The sequence below is a fragment of the Photinus pyralis genome, unplaced genomic scaffold, assembly GCF_008802855.1.
Source record: "Photinus pyralis isolate 1611_PpyrPB1 unplaced genomic scaffold, Ppyr1.3 Ppyr1.4_LG8, whole genome shotgun sequence".
NCBI classification, from domain to species: Eukaryota; Metazoa; Arthropoda; class Insecta; order Coleoptera; family Lampyridae; genus Photinus; species Photinus pyralis.
Window position 1 is genome coordinate 8,015,210 of NW_022170819.1, and position 16,590 is coordinate 8,031,799.

Here is a 16,590-nt window from a genome sequence, read left to right on the forward strand (position 1 = left end):
AAAAATGCGCTAAAACAGTTCAAAAGGGCCCAATAAAAAACGAACAAGTACATACTAATGGTACAGTTTCAAGACCAAATCCAAGAGGACCTATCGGTGATTTTGTAAAGGGCATTGAAAAACAATAAACATTCCATGTTTATACAGGGTGTTCTTAAATATGATGTAAATACAGAAGGAGCTAATTCTTTTGCTTTTTTTATGACTAAAAGTTTATACAAACATAGGCCTCCAAACGCTTCGTTACCGATCTACAGGGTGTTATAATTTCACCATGCACTTGACAAATTTTTAATTTATAAACATATGCAAGCACAAGTACAATCTCAAATACGAACTTTTAAGACTAAAAAACAAGAGATTGTACAAATAAAGGAAATATAAAGAAAACAACTAAAAAATCTTGAAATTGTAACACCCTGTAGATCGGCAACGAAGCGTTTCCGGAACTATGTTTATATGAATGTTTAGTCACAGAATAAGGTCAAAGAATTAGCCCCTTCCGTATTAACATCATAGTTAGGAACACCTTGAATAGAAAACCAGTCTCCAACCATAGGCGAAGTTTCCAAGAATCTCACGGAGTCAGTAAGACTCGTAAAACCCTTAAAGGCTCTTTATTATTAAAAAAAAAAGGGTCTAGGTTCGGTTCTGCAAAGCTAAAAACCTCCCCAAACCTGTAAGTACAATGATTTTGGATTCCGGGACTCATAGAAAAACCGGAAAAAATAGTTTACCGCCTGGATAAGCAAAACCCGACAGTTGGTTGTCCTGATGCACCAGACATCCTGGGACGAGCTGGGTGCGGTCAATCCTAGCGGTTAATACTAGCCACAATTTCCGAAAATGCCCGAAGCGAAAATAGGCATTGAGAGGCAATTTTATTTACTTCATATCTCCAAAAGGGCACATACTATCACGATCTAATTTTCATGTCTGGTTAATGATAGTTCGAGAATACATAATCAACAATAATACGCAGGTGCATTGCCGTCCAAGGGGTTGACATAGACACCCCATTGTCGTATTTTGAAAACGGCACATACTGTCAAGTTTATCAAATACTTTTCAAGTTACTTGGAAGTTCTCTTGAGTTTAAAGATTCTTGTAAGCTCCTTTCTTGTTACCTACAATCTTTTGTCAAGCTACACAAAGTGAAGAAATTGCCGAAATATGCAATGTTCTAAAAAAATATACGAATAAGTTAAAAAGCGTTCCTTAAATTTCTGGAGTCATCTAAGATCTATAATGTTTGCATGCAAGTGGTGCGTAAATTGCGTTGCTATAATAGTATATTAAGATACAAGTGTATAATCAAGTCTTTAAAGCACGCGCAACGAGTTTAAGGGCACGACGCAAAGCGGAGTGCCTTTAACGTTGCAAGTGCTTTAAAGACCAATTATACACGTGTATCTTATAGTATTTTTTATTATACCTGCAGTATAATTTAAAAATAGGAAATTCAATGAAATCGTATTGACGTTATACTCGAATACATGTCTAATTAAGTGGGCTGGGTGTTCGTAATTTCACGATTGCCATGGAAATGTCACTTGACGTTTGCTTATAAAAATTGTCGTCTTTGTGAATAAAACGATTTCCGTTGAAACAGATAATACACCGCCCATTAAATCGCTTGGTGTAAAATCTAAACAAACGTTGGTAGGTGTAAAATCTCAATCCAGTAAAGCCTATTATCAAGCATATGAAAAGTTGTTTCCATGGATGAATAGGAAGTTACTTACGAATAAAGTCTTAAATGCATCGATAATGCTGGCATATATGAAGGAAATGTCAAAGGTATTTAAATCTTCTATCTTTTGGTGCATTTATTCAAAACTTCACTTATTGCTGGGACTAAAAAGTGAAACAGATTTGGAAGCATACCCTAAATTACGCGCATTTGTAAAAGCTTCAACCAAAGGATAGGTACAAGCCAAAGAAATGTTCTGCATTTACAGAAAGCGACTTAGGAAGATTTTTTATTTCACCCAGATGACAGTTTCAAAAGTCATACTTGAAGTACCGTTACTTAGCAACTTTAAAGCACGTGTGTTTTAAAGGCCTTTTTTCGCACGCATTTGAGTGTTTTAAACGGAGATTGTGATTCAGGTATAATAAAAAATACAATCAACGTCCCTTCCGTGTGATCTCTCTAAAATTTTCTGCTTTAGAAAAATAAACATAGTTTCGTTTATTAACGGTATAAAACAAAACAAAAACTGGTATCTCTATCATAAAACAACAGTTGGATAGGTAAATGCGTTATACAGTTTTCAGAACAAAATTGGTGCATAAAATGCATTCTTGGGAAGTAACACAGAAAGTAACTTTGAATATTTTTATATGTCGGTTCGAGTAATGAATAATGCCCGGTTGATTCTTCATTTGGTTTTTATTAGTTTACTGTGATTAAAAATTTGGACGTGTGACTATAACGCTATTGTTGTAAGCCACCACGCCACGATATCATTTTGATAAAATCAATGATGTTATAGAAACATACGTACCGTTTAGGTAACTAACGTAACAGTTACTAAATAATCGCCTAAAATGATATATAGGTGATTGTGATAATGGATAATCTTTTAAAATCTTAAAGTATTTGACTGATTCTCAAGTATTTAGATACTTTCTAACTCGCTTTCTAATGTAGTTAAATACTTTTCAAAGTAATGGGATATGTAGTTTTATTTATTCGAATAGTATTTGATAGTTGTTACTGTATTAAAATACTTTTCCAAAGTATTCTGCCCAGCTCTGCTACAAAGCTGGTCGAAACCGTCAACTATACGAATACGAATGGTTGGAGTATATGGAGAGGATGGATTGATGGATGGATGGGTTTTGTGTTTCAAAATTTTGTATTGAATACATTTATTTAAATATACGAAAGAGTGTTCGCAGAAGGTATGATTGAAGTTATCTATCGCTACCAGTGGCGGAGTAAATATTATTATAAAAGGGGTCTTGGAAATTTTTTAATTTTCTGGAAGTTACAGGAATGATATTTCTGAAAGGTTTTTTTCAATTCAGTGAGATACGAAGGTAGGTTTTTTTGTAAACTATATATGGAACTACGGTCGGGTTTCAAGAAACCTTTAAGAAAATTAATTCAAGACAAAGGAATCACACTAAGAGTTACAGAAGTTTAAGACGAAAATTTTGGAGGTGATGAAGAAATGCATCAGGGTAAATGGGTAAATGGATACAAGACATTAGAGCGAGTTTAATGGGAGCAGTAGATCGCAGCTGATCAATACCAGAGGAAACAAATGAAGATACTCAAGAGATAGAGTCAAATAGGGAGTTTGGAGTGGGAGGGACGGCAAGCTAATGGAAAATGAGAAAATATGAAGCAAGCTCAAGAATTCCTTTGAGCGTAAGTGTTTTCTTGGAGCCTAAGGACGAAAAAAGTAGAGCCAATGGTTATTTTAAAGCGAGAATACTTGAAGAATCAAGAATAATCACTTTCATCGCCAGACATGACCAAGAAGTTACTTAAAGAAGATAGACACAAGTTAATAGAAGAACAAGAGAGGAACTGTCAAGAAGAAGTAGAATTAGTAGAACACACGTGATTGGAGACAGAAGAAGAAATTGACGGAGTAGAAAAAAATTTCTCCAAAGCATAAGAGGCAAATTTGAAATTCCAAAGAAGAAAGTAAAGAATAACGAAGATGAATTAAAGATGAAAGAAGAGAAAATTATAGATATTCAAGAGAAGCTAGAATTAGTCTAAATTTTAAGTTGCACCCTGCATTGTTGCAATGAAACGTTTGGTTCAGTACTATCAAACTTTAGATGACAAGAAAAGAGAGAAGTTAGGAGCTAATCCAGACAAAGAGTTGACATTGGTCATAGGACGAAGTGAAGACGATTAAGAAGAGAAAGAAATATTTAAAGAGCAAGTCGATATAACAAGAAAATTTCTCCGCTATATCTACTCATGTAGAAAAAACGCAGTCCAGGCCGGGTTCTCTGGGAGCCCCTCAATAGAAAAAAAGTGTCTTAGAACAGTAATTTGCAATTTTATAATTAAGTACGAATTAGGTGCTATATTTTCGTCAGTGAAAAGACGCATCACTCTAGAGTAAACTATTCTTTAAACATTTAGGTGTTGTCTTGATCAATCATGAAAATGATTGCGCCAATTGCGTACCCTTAATTATAAAATTGGTATTGCAGATTAATTACTTTTGTAAGATACTTGGGGAATCAAAGCACTAAACGTTTGTTATTGGCACCTAATTAGCACCTAATTCTGAAATAGTTTAGAAAATCGTTGGATGTAGTGGGGGAGGCTAACTTAATGGACATTATAAGTGGAGATAAAGAACCAACCTTGGGCAAGGTAAGAGTCACTGAAAATGTATACATTACTGAGCTAGCAGTGGTATTAATTATTTCATTGCAAAAAATAAATTGTTACAATAATTTCCAGTGGCGTAGAAAATAAAATTTATTTTTGACAAGAGGGGCTTCTAACCACCGTGATAAGAGACCATCTCTGAGAATAATAATTTAATATAATTCAATATACTGGTAAAACTAACTTGAAAGTCACGACATGTTTTGTGATCGGTTTTTCGATTAAACCGAGGATTCGACGGAATCGAATCCTCCGTGAAAAGTTGAGGTGATTTCATATGCTCAATATTTGATTTGTTCACTTCTTGCAAAAAAAAAAACTTAAAACATGCCCCGATTACGTCAACAGTTACTTGTCTATATAAACTTTTGCACAACCTAACTGATTGCGATAATGTTTTATATACCGCGATCGAAATCACATTTCAGTTGCCAAGATGTAGAACCAATATCAGACAAAGCTCACCAATTTATACGATGTGATCACTATAATGATATTTGAAGTCATTTAGATATTTTTCACACTCCTTTATCTATCATTCTTAATTACACTACTTAGTTACGATTTTTTACGAGTTAGGTTACTTTATTAATTTTGTACTCTCTCACATATAATTTTGTACTGTTAGGATTGTGTTACACCTGTTTTGACAATAAAGATTATTATTATTATTATTATCAGTGAAGCGTTTCAATTTTTTGGTAGTACAAAACACAGAGTACATACCAATGCCGAGCGAGCCGAAAAAGCGAGATCGGCATACACCAACCGCTCCGGATGCCGTTACATAATTCGAAATCCATACCAATGCCGAGCTCGCATGTCTCACAAAGAAAACGGCCCGCATTTTTCGCACACTCGGTATAGCTCGGGCTCTTCCGTAGACTCGCCCCTCTACACGTCCGTTTCGGTCACAAAACAGAGAGTTCATATCAATACCGAGCGAGTCGAAGACGAGATTGGCGTAAATCAAACCGCTCGCCCGGAATTCAGGAAAGTTTTACTCGGTCACAAAAAAGAGTTCATACCAATGCCGAGCGAGCCGAAGGCGAGATCCGCATAAAGCGTTTTATACTGTCCCGGTCACAAATCTTACTTAAACCTTTTTTTTGTAACTTTATGATTTGATGGAAACCAAATAAAGACTATTATTCTTATTATTATTAAAACATAGAGTTCATACATGAACAGGAAAAACTGTGGGCTCAATATAATAGAAATCAACATATTTCATTCGCTAAGTCATGTATCGAGTTCGGACTTTCGCTAGATTATCTCGTATGACTGTTAGAGGTGTAACAATTCAATATAACCCCTCTCTGTGGTCTAGGAGAGCACCCAAAGTACCAAAAATTATTCTTTTCACATGAATTTGTAGCTTTCAAATGCATTAAACGCATTCTCTTGGTGCCTAGAGACTACATGTCATGTACAGGGTGTCCCATTAATAATGGCCACAGGCCATATATATTTATTTATTATCCCTCCCTTGTTCTGGGCTCTCAACAGGCTTGCGCCCAATTACAGAGTGACCCGCATAATGCTTTTTAGAGGTGCCTCTGCAGAAGGTCTTAAGTTCTATACTACTCCGGTATTTACCTTACGAATTAGAAAAACTGCAGGAAAACCTAATTCGGAGTAGCCGGCAGAATGCTCGAAACTGGTCTAAGGTAATTCCCACCTCCGCCACAGATGAAAAATTCACCTCAACCCAGGTTCGAACACCCGACCTCCGAATTTATAGTCCAACGCTCTACCACTGAACCATAAAACCAATCTATGGAACCGTTAATTGCACAGCTTTGGGAAAAAAATTTTGTTAACAAATGAGGCCAAGAAAAATCGCTGGAAATTATTTTCTAGTTTTGCCGCTAGAGGGCGTACTATTCATGGTGAAGTAGAAAAACGACTTTTTTCCTAAAATATACCCAACTAAGCGAGCATAAAAAATACATGCATCGCACTCTTGTATTAATTTTGCATCATTTTGGTGCAACACATGTTGCTCTAGCTCATAAAATATGATCGGTGGGGGAAGGGGAACATCTATTTAAGGAACTGAATGTAGCTTCGGTTTAAGTTAACCGATGTTGACATAATAGGTCTTTTTGGAAATAGCTCTCTTTGTGGAATCTAATTTCACATGAATCCGAGTCTTTTTAGTACCTAAATGTTATGAGTGGTAGAGGGCGCGATGTGACATTAACACATACTTTGCTTTTTTTTTGAAAATTTTAAATGCAACGATATAATTATTATATGATATTATCAAATAAGATGAAAAAGTGAATATCACTGAAACCGCATTTTGATATCTGCTTCCTAAACAGAGATATTGCGAAAATACGAACATTCACAAATTTTAATGAAATATTTATGCGCATACAAGTTGGCTTTGAAACAAAAGAAACACAATACCACGAAAAAAAACTGTCAAAGTTTATCACAGTCTGTCGCATCCTTTCATTAAACGTATTCGTGCGAATTATCACGATACCCATCTCAAATGAAGTATCATACGACATGTTTGCCATTTATTTCGAGTGTCATCAAAATGCAATGGTTGCATCAAGGGTGTATCCTGAAAAATATGACCGAAGAAGTTTTACTCGGTTACCTAACTTGCTTAGACTTTTATTTGTGGGGAACGATAAAGGATAAAAGACCTAGTATTTCAAAAAAGGCCCACTACAAGGGACGATATGGTGGCGAGAATTAGATGTTAATGTCAAACTGCACCCACTACCCATCATCAGATTTATTAAAAAGATTCTGTTCATATAAAATCTGATTCCACGAAGCGAGCTCTTTCCAACAAGGCCTATTACCTGAAAATCCGTTAACCTAAACCGAAGTTAAATTCAATTCCTTAAAGAGATGTTCTCCTCCCACCCCTTATATTTTATGAGCTATAGCAATATGTGCTGCATCAAAATGATGCAAAATTGATACACGATTGCAATGCATGTATTTTTATGCATGTTTTAGGAAAAAAGTTATTTTTCTTGAATCGTACGCCCTCTAGCGGCAAACCCAGACACTTGAAAATAATTTCCAGCGATTTTTCTTGGCCTCTTTTGTTAACAACATTTTTTTCCCGAAACTGTGCAATTAACGGTGTGATCTTTATTAATGGTAAACCCTGTACATTTGATAACCGCGTATGCTTCATTCAAGATGTTAAATTCTTTTATGTTTATCAAAACATATCAAAATCGTTATTCTTGCACAGAGACTGTTGGGAAAAAGACCAAGACCATTAGGTCAATGCCCAAGACATGAATTTGATGCATTTTTGGCGACCACATGGATTTTGATCAAAATCGTTATTCATGCACCAATATCGTTGGGAAATAGAGCAAGAGCATTATTGCGATGCCCAAGACATGAATTTGATGTACCTATTTTGTAAGACTGGTCCATAAAAAAGTAGTGGTAATACTGAGGATCCTTCGATATATCGTTGTATCGGTTTATTCAGGACGAGAATATGTTCACCTAAGTTCACCTTTGGCCACGTGACTGTGCAGTGTATAGTTCGATGTATAGTTTATCTGTGACAATTTACATTTTTAATAAACAATACATAATTGAAATAAACAATGGTTTTATGAAAACTTTCAGATACTAAGACTGTTTAATCCTCGGTTTAGTTGAAAAATTATATTTGAACTAAGGATTCAAGCTAGAGCAGAGTGTAGTTTTCACGGACAATTAAAACAAGTTAAAAAGTAATCGTAAACGATTTACATAAAGCGCATTTCCACTTGCATTCATTTCCCATTTGTAAGATGCAACTTCTATAAAATCGTAAAAATCCGGCCCACAAATATGAAAGATAGCGTTGCACATGGGCAATCCATTTTTGACGTGCTACTTCAATGTCAGTTTATGAGAAGAATTTCATTTCAATGCTTTTCTAAATAAGAAAGTTGAACTGCGCATGCGCAAACCTAAATTTTGAAACTAATGTTAGATTTTCCTTTGTTCCAAGCGCCTAAATATCAAATTTCACTTAAATGCTTCCATAGATAAAAAAGTTGGCACTGCGCATGCGCAAAATAAAATTTTGAAACTGGCGCTAGATTTTCCTTTATTCCAAGTGCCTATGTATCAAATTTCATTTAAATTCTTCCATAAATAAAACAGTTGGCACTGCGCATGCGCAAAACCAAATTTTGAAATTGGCGTTTGATTTTCCTTTATCCCAAGTGCCTATGTATCAAATTTCGTTTAAATTCTTCCATAAATAAAAAAGTTGGCACTGCGCATGCGCAAAACCAAATTTTGAAATTGGCAGTTGATTTTCCTTTATTCCAAGTGCCTATGTATCAAATTTCATTCAAATGCTTTTATAAGTAAAACATTTTGCAATTCGGTTTATAAAATGGTCGAGATGCGAAAAGGGCACTGTGAATTTTGAATCGATTCGATTCAACTTTTGGCATTGCGTATTATATGGCTAAAGCTATGCCCATATTAAATTTCATGCAATTCACGTCATAACTAACGGAGATGTAAAAGTGATCGAACATTTCTAAACAAAGTTATCGTTCACACGGACAGATAGATGGACAGACAGACAAAGGAACAGACGGACAGACCAACAGGCAGACGACAGATAGCAATGCAAAATTATAAACGATCTCTAGGATCGTTAATAAACGGCAAAAGTGTAAAATTATGGAACATGTAAAAAGCGGTTTTTTGTTTTTTTTACAATAACTTTTTTTGTAAGCGGCACAGAAAAAATTCGTTCCTTGGTACAAGACTCGACACCATAACGAACCAAATAGCGAAAAAAGTAGAACAATAGCTAAATAGATAAAGAACTAGTAGCGTCGCAAAACGAGCGGACGGACGGACGGACGGACAAAGTGGCCACAATAGCGCATTTTTTTTTATTTTTGTGGAAATGCGCTAAAAATTGTAAACGATGAACGAGATAGAAGTGGAGGTTTTGAGAAAACACGGTATTAAAATTGGGTTTGAACTTTGAACTAACGATTCAATGAAACATTAACATCATTACAGTTAATTAATGCAACTACACAATTTGGGCTTCATCGCGAAATATAATTTAGGACCCATTTTGTTTACACGATAAAAATTTAGAAAAATGCCCTTTACTTTTTCGGAAGCGAAATTTGTAAACAAAGCCACGGGCCCTTAGTTAGTACGGCACTACTGAATCAGGGATTTAAAAATGAAAGTGAACTTCCTTATATTTCAACACGTGTGGCAGTCCTTTGATCTATTATTTTAAAATATTTGCTAGAAAGTTAAGGCACGAGAATCCGGATTGCATACACTCGATTGACGTTTCGTTATGGATTATGCTTGGAATCTTCAGCATGCAGAGATTGAACAATATCAGGAAATTTGTAAAATCGTACCTATACGAATACACGGTACGATATAATGAAAAACAATTACGAATTGCGGTTGAAATGTGAAAGGGAGGCGATAATATTAATTGAAAAATTCAATTGAGTTGAAAGGGGCTTGGTGTTGTAACAAGTGAATATTGTCAAAAATGCGATTAATATATTTACATACCTTCAAGTGTGATTTCGAATAAAAAGAAACTGAATTGAATTAAACGCAACGAAGCACATGCACAATTAAAACTTAGAAATTTTCTAAAAACTAATTATTTCAAGGACGATCTCTCAAATATTCATAAATTATTCTAGCGTGTTAATCGAACCGGATTTAAAATATAAACTGCAGTTTCTCGATTACAATTGTAACGGCGGCGGCGAATACTAAATAATTTTAGTTTAAAATAAGACAAGGAAAACTACTTTTTCCCATTATAAGGCGCGACCTTTTAAAGGCCACTTGGCGCGCGCGGTTCAACTCTCTTTAGATTCGCACACCCTCTCAAATACCAATTATTTACAAACTAATCCATGGTATTAGAGGTAACGGTACCGGAGGGGCCCAAATTGGGTCCCAATTTCGTCCAAATCGCGGTGTCGTTAATTTTTGATTAGTAAAACGGTTTTAATATTACGTCACGTTATTACCTTTACACTTAATATCAATTACAGCTCACAATCACTTTATTCACCTCACTTACATAATATTAATGCACCGCGCGTAAGAACTTAAAAGTTAATAAAAGAAAATTTTTTACATCACACACACACGCTACGCAGACACCAGGAAAAAATAGAAAGAGAAAGGTATAAGCGTCGAGTTCAGAGTGAAACTGAAACGGGTTCTGCTAAATTTTGCACTTTCCCGTTATGTGGTGAATGGCAATTCGAAAAATCTAGGACGCTCGGGTTTGGTGAGACGTGTTTGGCCCCCTTTTCCCCCTGCACGCGGGCCCATTACCGGGTACCGCCAAAATACAGGTTCATTGCCGATGCCAATGCCGAAATTTTCGGCGAGCCGACCCCGCTTTATATTTTCGAACGCCCCCCCAATAACACAAAAAAACCGATTAGACCCCTATATAATTAATCGGGAAACGTGAGCGGAATTGCCGATGTTTTACGTAAACTGCACCGTAAGGTCACTGACTTCGATGGGCAAAATTCGATTGTATTACGGCGGTTATTAATATTAATTAAATAACAATGTGTTACGTCCGAGTTTTGAGGATAAATTAATTAGCCGTAGTATACGAAGTGAATATTTCTCTTAATACCGTTAGGGCGTCTCAGGTCTGGGGAGTTCTTTCGTATTCGTCAGTCGATGCGTTAAATTGGAAAGAAATTGATATATTACTCGATTAATGTTGGGCAGTTCATTTGCGAGAAATATCACCAAATACGATCGAGACATAAAACTACACTTTATTATAAGGAGAGAAGGGTTCCTTTCGTATTTCTTACCAGGGGATCATGTTACGTAAGACTTACGTCGTAAGTTAACTACAATTAAATTCATTCAACAACAAATATATCGAGTTTTGTCAGTCTGAGGGTTTAGATCTCAACAATGGGACATCCTCTAAAGATACTGTTTATTTAGTGTCCAAGGGTTTCGACACAAAAATTTCATTTTTCTTGGAAAGAAGAACTGATCTGCACTGAGATTTACCGGTATGCATTTGACCACCAAATTTCCCCATACACTATATACAGTATACTGCCATTATCTACCTATTTCCATGAAACTTCCACCTACTTCTATCAAACTTGATTAGTTAGTAATTATTTAATAATTATACACGTAACAATAGAATAAAATGCGGTTTTTTAAATGTAATTTACTATTTATACATTTGTGCAAATAAGTAGAGCAGAAAAGAGCATTTTTGTACACAATTCCGTTTGTTGAAAATTTCATTGGGGATGCCACGAAGGACACAACCATTTTGATCCGCCTCCTCCACCCCTCGCTCTCCAAAATACCAAACTTCGACATTAGGAAACATCAATTTCTAGTTTTTGCTCACCGATACCGTTATAATGAATTTCAAAATGGTGGATACTATCTGCAGAAAAGACGCACTATCTGCAAACCGACAACAAAGTAGCGCATAAGTGTATAATCAAGTCTTTAAAGCACGCACTACTGGTTTAAAAGCACGACGCGTAGCGGAGTACCTTTAAACGTTGCCAGAGCTTTAAAGACCAATTATACCTGCAATATAATTTAAAACTAAGGGAAAATCATATTGAGGTTATACTGGAACACATTTTAAATTGAGTGGGATGATTATTCGGAATTCTATGATTGCCATGGTAATGTCACTTGACGCTCGATTATAAAAATCACCGTCTTTGTAAATAAAATGACCGTCTATTCAGTGGCTTAGTGCAGAAGCAGAAGAAAAGTTGATACCTGCAATATCTAAATCCAGCAAAGCCTATTATAAAGAATATGAAAAATTGTTCGCATTGAAGAATAGGAAGAAACTTTGCATACACCGTTAATGCTGTCATATATGATAGAAATATCAAAGGTATTTAAATCTTCTATCCATTGCATTCAAAACTTCAATCAATTCTGTGATGAAAAAGTGGGCCAGAATTGGCAGCATACTTGCTCTAAATCACGTGCATTTGTGAAAGATTCCAATAAAGGATGTGAGCCAAAGACATCTTTTGCATTTGCAGAGAGCGAGCTGAGAGGATTTTTATTTCATTCGCAGATTATAGTTTCGTAATTTCAAATATTACTTAGCAACCTTTAAAACTTGACGTACTTTAATCGCCTTCTTTTCGCACTTTTTTTAAAAAGCGATTCTGATGCAAGTACAATAAAGAAATCGTTAGTTTTGAATTATTCCAATCGCCGAACATAATGTAGCGAACATTCTAGAAATCTCGATGGACATCGAAGCGCCATGAAAAATTAGTCCTCGGCGATAAAGAGCCAAGGTGGATGTGACGCAATCTCTCCTAGAAATATGACGTGTTTGTTCGAGAACCTTTGAGAATAGTCGCTTGCATTCGGAGGCGGTCGAGATCGTTTGATAGCAATATGCGCAAGTTCAATTGCGTTCTGGTTCAGTACTAATTTCAACGCCGAAGTACTAAATAGTTCGCACTGTTATAAATCGGAGTGATAAATAATATATTAGCTGTTACAAATCAATTCGTTTAAAGACTGTTATAAATTTATTGTTTATTAATTGTAAATAAATAAAAAACAAATTTACGTTACACTGGTGTCAAGTATGTCGGGTTATGTTTAAGTGAACAATTTATTCCAGCAGTGACCAGAAAGATGGACCAACTTCTGCAATTATAATAATAATTATTATAATTATAATCAAGATGAAATGAAAGGTGGTCACCAACCCATGGAAGCTGAAATAAAAGCTGATCAAGCTGAAATAAAAACCGGTCAAGAGTCCTTGGAAAGTAAAATCGAAGCTGGTGGTCAACAAGTCATGGAAGCTAAATTGGAAGCAGACCAGCAAGAAATAAGAGGAATGATTCAAGAGCGTCCAAAATAAGATACAGAGTGTACAAGATAAAATTCATACAGTAGAAAGTGAAAACTAGACTACGAAGCCGATTTATGGTATTGAATGAAGAACGCGTAATTTGTGATAACACAAGATCTACTGACTGTTCCACAATCGTCCCGCAAAGAAGCCCATGAATTGTGTGAAAGTTTTGGTATGCCTAAAATTTGAGTTAAGCCACAGATGCTCGACGGAAAATTACCGTGGTCCACCTACTCTCTATGCGGGTCGCACAATCGATTCGAATAAGCTCACAATTAATTGATTGACAATAACAAAAAATTATTCGACACACATAAAAAGGTTACATAGCCTGTTTGGACATATTACCCCGCACGCAGACGGACGATAATTAAAAATAAGAAAATCTTAAACCTCTTTTTTACCTTTTTATGAGAATAATCTCCTTCTTCCGGTATTAACCAATAATGCGCCAATTACAATTGGATTAGATAACGCAGGCTGTGTCCCCACTTACGCCGAAAATAATGCGCACATCGTTGACCATACCTGTATCTCTTGTTATCAGCACCAGAACACGTCCGTTAATTTAATCTCATCCGATAGCAAACCTTTTATCGCATACAACCAGATGTCCCTACATTTTAACAGGCAATTTTACGTTTCACAATAAATCTAAATAAACAATTTACACAAACGATTCAGTTGAAACACAAATTATGCAATTACAAACAAAACCAAAAGGAAAAATAATACTGAGTCACAAATTTAAGTAAAACGAACCAATTCCGTGTTTATACCCCCATTTACTTTACTAAAATTGAAATGTTTCTTATACAGGGTGGTGCCTATCGCGACGCAGCATAGGGATTTCAATGTTAATTTCTTTATAGTCAATTACTAGCTTCCCTAATTATTTTAGAGCAAAAGTCTAAACTACTTTACTTATAATTTTCCGTTTTTCAAAACCGTAGAAATCGACAAAATAAAAATGTTCATTTTACAATAAATCAGATATGCCTTGGAATTACCTAAAAAAGCAGCGATAACATTTTCATTATTTGCCTTTGACGTATATTAAATTTATACTTGTTTATAAATTAGTTAATCATAAATTGTTTATCATGTAGGTATTTAACTGAAGAGAAAGTGGAAATGTTAAAGCTGTTTTATGTCCGCCAAGTAACGTTTTTATTTAGTGTGGAGTACCCCAATCGGCCGATTCCAAGCAGTACCACAGTAGACAGAATTGTCCGCAAGTTTGAAAGAACAGGCACAGTGTTAATTATCTCCAAGTCCAATAACGTTCATAATTACCGTCAAAACCATCAGGAAAACGGCAATACAGTACAACCTCGTTAATCCGAATAGATTCGGACCACCGCCCTTTCGGATTATCAAATTTTCGGATTATCGCGAAACTAGTGAAAATAATAAATTTGGACCCAAGCATTAAGAAATAAACTTTATTCTTTTCAACGTCTTCAGGGGTGTCATCGTTGTTACGAGGAACGAAATTATTTCGGACTATCGCGATTTCGGACTAGCGTGTATTCGGATTATCGAGGTTGTACTGTACATTCAACATTTTGGCTGCAGTAGCGGAAAATTCGAATTTAAGTTTACGAACAATTCTTCCTCAAATCAATTTCTTTTCTTCGATTATATAGTCCGGTTCCAGTTCTTTAAAAAAACAATACCCCATAGACGCTTTTTCTTGGTCGGTTAGTTGAAACAGAATTAAATATGAAAATTGTTCGACGTCAAACAACGATAACTTAGATGCGATGCGTTTGTAGTTTGTTAAAAGATTCCAAAGCATCACTGATTTATAAAAATGTAATTTTTTATTTTGTCGATTTCTACGGTTTTGAAAAACGGTAAATTATAAGTAATAGTATGAACAGATGCAGTATTTTTTTCTTTAAAATAACGTAGTTACACTTTTGCTCTAAAATAATTAGGGGAGCTAGTAAATGACTATAAAGAAATTACCATTGAAATCCCTATGCTGCGTCGCGCAAGGCACCACCCGGTATACAGGATATCCGTCATTATTTTTGGTGTTCAAATCGGAATAACGTCTAAAAGACGTTTACACAGTATTTTTTCCGAAACCTTAGGTTTGCGAATTTTTAGATTATGAATTCATGAAACCTGAAGATTTGTAATATGGTGAAATGTTTAACATTTCGAAACTCTATCTAATTATTAAACTACGAAAGCTTATTCGTTGAAGTAGGATCATAATTAATGATTTAGGATACTCCACTATCTTTTTGCCCAAAACATTCTGATAAAATAATATTAGTCATATAAGGTCGGACATGGTCCATTTCAAGGCCGCTCGCCACCTGGTGGTGACTTTGGAAAGTAGGTCAAGGGGAAGATCAAAGGTGGCGTGCCACGTGGCGGCCACCTTGGAAAGTAAGCCAAGGTGATGCTCAAGGGCATTCGCTTTCAAGGTTCTGAGGTGAATGACTACATGTTTTGTGTTGTCATTTTACTTTAAAGGTTGGTAACCTTGGGTCAACAACGCCTTTTTTGCGGCGCCACATAGGTCAAAGTGAAGTTCAAAGGTCGTTCGTCACTGGGAGGTGACCTTGAAAAGTAGGTCAAGATGAAATGTGAACTATAGAGGTCCGTTCGGTCATTCGCCGGTAATCATCAAGGTGCCACGTGATATCGGAAAATGAATCTTCCACAAGGACAAATTTGGGTGCCGCACAAATTCCAAAGGATGGTCGCCGTTCAAAGTTCAAAAGTTGGTCGCCGTTCAAGCACTCAATTACTCCTTTTTTAGCGCATTTGTAAAAAGGGAGCTCTTAATCTCACTTTGTCTGGCTGGCTGGTTGGCTGGCTGGCTGGCAGTAAATGCGGACCCGTAGAAGAATGCTTGTAGAAAGACGAGGAGTGTACATGTAGCTACCGGGGCCGTGTAATTAACAACTTTAGGACCGGGGCTACAGGCGACTTTGGGCGCACAAAAGTTTCTTAGAGCTCGAATTGCGGTCTCTCTTTCTTGTGTTGCCAATAGAAGCTCGAGCTATGAGAAGTACCCAAAAATTGAGTACTATTTTGCCCTGGACTTTTAACGAAATCCACCAAAATGCGAATTGCGGGTGAATGGGACGTCGGAAGTGGGCATCGACAAACGGAATATGGTAGCCCCGACAAGATTTTACTGATGGCGGAGTCAAAACTTCAAACGCGAATTGCGAGTGCACGGGAAGTGGGGACCGGGTACCGACAAAGTGAATGTGGTAGCCTTCGACAAATTCTTACTGATGGTGGAGTCAACATAACACTGATCCGCTATACA